This window comes from Camellia sinensis, chromosome 2 (assembly GCF_055761805.1).
Source record: "Camellia sinensis isolate YWXY chromosome 2, ASM5576180v1, whole genome shotgun sequence".
NCBI classification, from domain to species: Eukaryota; Viridiplantae; Streptophyta; class Magnoliopsida; order Ericales; family Theaceae; genus Camellia; species Camellia sinensis.
Window position 1 is genome coordinate 164784129 of NC_138962.1, and position 6000 is coordinate 164790128.

Genomic DNA, 6000 nt, shown 5'->3' on the forward strand with positions numbered 1-6000 from the left:
GAATCCTCTCATCGCCCTTTTCGTCATTGACTTCGGCACCAAAGTTACACTTGCTGCCATTGCCGACAAAATGGGCCACAAACCAGGCATCGTCAAGGACTTTCTAGTCGATATTCCTAGGGTAGTGACTGTTCAGTCCTCCTCTCCTCCCTCTCAACCTAAGCCAAAGCCTAAGAGAGTCAATAAGGCTAAGACCAAGGCTACAGTGAGTCAGATTGATTCTGAGGACACTGTACCGATCTCAAAATTGGCCGAGTCTGAAAAGAATACTCCTGCTGCAGACAAGAGGCTAGCCGAGGCCCCATCACCCGGCACCCCTCTTGCAAAAAAACCGAGGTCAGACCACCCTGAAGGCAAAAGCTGCTTCCCCTGTAGCATGATCTGGGTGCCTGAGGTCATGGTAGGGGACAGACCTTGGACAGTTGGTGACAACGCGATCCAGGACATGGAGGTCGGCGCTGCCTTGTCAATGGTTGTGCTCTTACCAAAAGATTTGAATCAAATGGGCGACCTCCACGAGTACGAGAATTTCGGCCTGATGATGTAGCAATTAGTCTTGGTAAGCCTCCTTATTTACCTTTTATAGTCTTTCAACACTTAGTCAGATTTTCATAATTTGTTTCAATCCTTGCAGGCCATCCAGCATGCGCATTCATACGCAATCAAGACAAAGATAACAAGGAAAGAAAACTCAAGAAGCTGCCAAACTCCTATCCTCGCTCAATCATGTCGAGGCCAACAATAGAGCTCTGTTGGATCAAGCCAAGGCTTCCAAGGCTGCTCATAACCAAGCCGAAGAGAAAGCAAAAATGATTGAGGCTGAAGCTGAAGCCGAAGCGTCCAAAGCCGATCTTGAGGCTACCAAAGCCAAGGCAGCTGAGTTAGAGGCCAAGGTCCAAGAGGTCCTTGACTAAAAAGATGTCGAGGTCAAGGCGGCCGACGAAAAAGCTTTCGAAGAAAGGCATGCCACCGTCCACGATCAATACAAAGGGCAAGTTAACCTGGCTTGCAACCGAGGTTATTACCTTGGCTGGACGGCGGCGCTCAACAAGATGTCTATCCCAATGGACTCTGCACTCCATGATATTGACTAGCTCCAAGTGTCTTTCCCTCCGGCTCCACTAAAATCCAATGACGATGCCAAGGAGGATGACGTCGAGGAGGAGGCTGTGAATAAAGACGAGGCTGCTGTTGGGGCCAAGTCCCCTTACTTTGAATGAGTAAATCCTTGACTTGACTCAAGATAAGGAGGACGAGGTCTCCAAGAGTGCCTCTCCCAAGAGAGTCGTGTCAGAAGCCGAGGTACATACAGCTGAGAAGAGCCTCGACCAAACTCTTCTCGAGATTGATGCCGAGATCGAGGCAGAGAGGACTGCCAAGGTCGATACATAGCCAATCACCGAAGCAAAGCGGTCCACTTAGAATTTTTTATTTAACATAATTAATTGAAAATGTGAAATTTCTTACTATTTACCTATACAATAATAAGATTATCTGAGTTATTAATTGAAATAAAATTTTAACATTATTAAAAATTGTTAATTAACTTGATGATTTATTAATAAAAGGACCTATTTGTTATGAAATTAGAAATCTTATGGGCCATAATGTAATTTCTAGAACCACATGGGATAATTTACAATTCAAGTAAACCTCAGGGGGTGTGTTTGTAATTGACCCAAAAATTTTATTCTATTTAGGGACAATAACAAAAAAATTCTCAATGTTTGAGTTTTAGAACAAAATAAACTCCGAGCATTCAATTTTGTCAATTTAAACACCAATTGTTTGATTTATTTTCAAGCTAAACAATTTATATTTTCGTTAAGTCACTACAACATATAAGAGTTTTAAAAATCAATTTTTTCAATCTCTAAAAGTGAATTTTTTTTTGCAAAAGACATTTAGAGACCAATTTCTATTGTCGTGAGGATAATTGCTAAAAGATCGTCCCGAAAAGTCAAAAACAAGGCTTTTAGTGACAAAATTTTCAAAAATGTCACTAATATACAGACTTTTAGGGACAAAATAATTTGGTCTCAAAATAGTTTATCTTTTGAGACAAAAAATTTGGTCCCAAAAGGATAATAATTCATCACTAATGTTCGACTTTTGTTGCTAAAAATATAGTAACAACACTTTTCGCAATAAAAATATTTGGTGCTTAAAAAATAATTTTGTTCCCAAATTTTAGTCTCTAAAATCTTAATTTTTTGTAGTGCGTAAAATAGGTAAGAGAAAAAAGATTATTTTAGTAATTAAACTCAATGTAGGTATACATAAAATGTCTAAAATACAATTTTTCATTTAGTTTAATAACTAAAATACTTATTTTTCTATCGTTTTTACTTAACAAAAAATAAGTAAATGGTTTAGATTGAAAACAAATCCAAAACATATGATTAAAATTGACAAAATTAAAAACCCAGTGTTTATTTTCTTACTTGGCTCAAATCCTAGAATTTTTTTTCTATAATTTGACCTCTTAATTATTAATATTGATAACGTTTATCATTTATTTGTAATTACTTTTCGACTTCTACACTGATTTGAAATTTCTCTTAAAAATTGCAATACAAAAAAATTATGAAGGACCCAAACTAAATTTTCACCCTTAGATAGACTTGAGTTACCTTTACTTCTTGTCAAGAAAATAACTAGGCCATCTAACATTATTGTGAGCATTGCAATTTGGAAAAGATTCAGAGGGAAAACAATAGGCAACTCTGTGACACAACTGTGTTTGGAAAAGATTCAGAGGGAAAACAGTAGGCAACTCTGTGACACCACTGTGTGAGTTTATACAGTGGCACACTGGGTTCTTCTACTAATCTAGCAACCACATTAGAGTAGGGGAAGGCACTATCGTCAAGTGAACAATTTGAGCGAAAAAGGCTGTAATTGCAGGAAATGGATTATTTTATTTTATTGTATTGTATTCGTCAAAGAATTTTTTTTATTGATTGCAATATAAATAAATTACAAATATACAAGTAATCAACAAAAGAAGAGAGTGCAAATAGCATAATAATAAAATCTTCTCATCCCAACTAGCAAATGGATATAGCAACTTAATATAATACTTGGATGGAAAAGATTATGGTACACTCATCTCAAAGGGTGTGTACCACATGTATTTTATAATTAAAAAAAAAACATATGTATATATATATATATATAATTTCATATTTTCTAGATCATAGCTAAAACAAAGAAAAAGAAGGCATAACCAAACAACGCGTGAGATATTATTAAAAATTTCGTGGGGCATAACTAAAAGGAGGACTTACGTGCAGGTCTAGTTGGTAGACTTATTGTCCAATAGGTCATTAATCATTATTTTTCAGCGACAATTTAAAAAATTTTACAAAAGAAAAAAAAATCACTAATTATAAGTTTTAGCAATAGTTTAAAAAAATCGTTGTAAAAAACGTCACTAATTTTCAACTTCTAGCGACAGTTTGAGAAATTTGTCACAGAAAAACGTTATTAATTGTAAATTTTAGCGACAATTTATAAAAATAGTTGACAAAAAAAATTCACTAATTGTCAATTTTTATCGACATAAGTAAAAATTCGTCACAAAAAATTATTTATAGCGACGATTTTATTAGAATTTATTTTCAATAGAACTTGATGAAAATTAAGTCAAACTATTAAAATTAAAACACGATTAATTAATGTGTTTATCGATATTTGATCAAGTTAATTTTTGCATATATATTCTTATCTTAGAAATACATAAAATGTACAATTTAGATCACCTTTATGAGTCTTGTAAAACCCACAAAGTCAAGTCTTAAGGTAATATAGAAAAAAATACATTTTAAGGGTAATTGCTCCTCAATTGTTTAAAACCATGTCATTGAGGTCATTGTCACGTGAATCGATTGTGAATTAATTAAGGACGGAGGACACTATAGTTTTTTAAGAAAACCCCGGCCACTTTCCATGGTTGCATACTATTGCTGAAAAAAGCTAAAACATAAATTATAAGAATAATGGTTTAGAGTACTAAATTGAGAGCTCTAGAGCATCACTAATGATGTGACACAGTGACCCCCACCAAAGTGATGTGATATTTTGACTTGAGTTTGTTTGTTTGTTTTTTTTTTTTTTTTTTTAAGCTCATTAAAACTATTAGTGGTCCAAAAATTAGTGGGATAAATCACCACTCAAATTATAAATAATAAATCTTGCTCTCCAAGTTAGTTGACTATCACACGTTGAAGTTTGGTGCTGTTCTATCAAAGTAGAAAACAATGGGTCAAAATTATGTGGCCGCAAGAAAATTGAAGGAAACTGCAGTGGTCTAACAATTTACGTTTGGGAAGTGGGACCTTGACACTGACTTATTTGGTCTTCCCTTCCTTGCACTTCAAGCCTATTGACCAAACCCCTGTTTCTTCTCTCTCTCTCTCTCTCACTCACTATAAATTTAGCTAAACTTGTTACTCAATTCCCTCATATCAATCATCTGTGCTCATAACTCCTCTCTGATTCAACAAACACTTTCCAAGTTCAACCAATAAAAAGCTAAACACCAGATACAATAATGGTTCTCTTCTCAGCCATTTTCAGATGCTTCTTTCCATCACCACAGTCGTCACAGGTCTCCGATGATCCCAAAAGCGAAGAAAAGAAGGCGCCTTCAATGGTCAAAGATAAAAGAAACTCAAAATCATCTAAAGAAGCTGCAATCGTGGCGTCGTATTTCCCGATTAATTCAATTCTCTCTCGCTTCTAGTAAATGAAGTGCACCCATCATACAATTGAGTTTATATATGCTTCTGCTTGCACGAGATATTCTGTTGTCAAAATTCTCTTATGTTATTCCAATGCATTCTAAGTCGCACGATCATGCATAGAATTCTCGTGGCTGCAGGAATTTTGAGATAGAGCATCACTGGCCGCTTTGGGCACGGTACCTCAGTAGTGGAAGTCATCTTGTTTGTGTGCCCAAAATCTGGCAAGTTTCTTTCAAGGAATGGGAAAGAACAAGTACTTGATAGTACACAAACAACAGTGTTACAAGGTTTCTTCTGCATAAGATCTTGTGGATTGAATGATTTGTGATGTGTGTGGGGACAGGAATCATAATTTATTGTATGAATAACAAAAAAAGATTTGTAATTTAATTGATGAAATGCATTAGTTAGATCTTTTTTCATTTGTTTGATCTTCTCAATATTCAAAGCATCGTTGCATCTGACCAGTGATGCAATTGAGTTTTCTACAGTGACTCTCTTCCTCTCTTCCACTAGAGGTTGGTCAAGTCAAAACGGGTTATACATTTAAATCAAGCTAACTCAAATCTGTCCATTAAATAAATGGGCTTTGAAAATTTTAAAATTTCCGAGGTTTTGATTTGTGATTATATTTTAATTTTAAATAATGAACAACAATTCCAATCAAATAATCAAAGATAGATCGATACAACGATGTAACGTAAAAAAAATCAAAATTGGAGTGTCTCCAATTGTGATAAAAAAGCCACAAGCCAAGCCATAAAACAATTCACTAAGAAGACAAAAAAGAATTACACAAGTGTATCCCCAATTACCTAGCTAATTCAATCGAATTGAATCGACTCCGATGTGCCTCTTCCATTACTATTTTCATCTTAGAATTATTTTGCACAACGTTGAATCCATAACGTTGATGTCGAATCCATGACAATGAGTCACTTGAATCCACCAAAACTTTAGGTCCAAGTTTCCCAGAATCTACTGAAGAACACCACTCTCTTTTGTCAATATAAGAAAACAAACAAACTCCTTGATAATGTTAATATGAAGTTCATAGATCCATTAATCACTCTCAAACCATCAAGGAAACAATCAGAAAAATACCCCCCCCAGTATAGAATGTCTTGGTAGCTTTGCTCTTTAGACGTCTTGAATCTAAAAAATAACGAACAACGCACTTTATAGAAAATAGAACCGCAAAGACCACTCTAGCGACCACTTCATCGCTCGAGTGAACTCACTAAAATGCGTG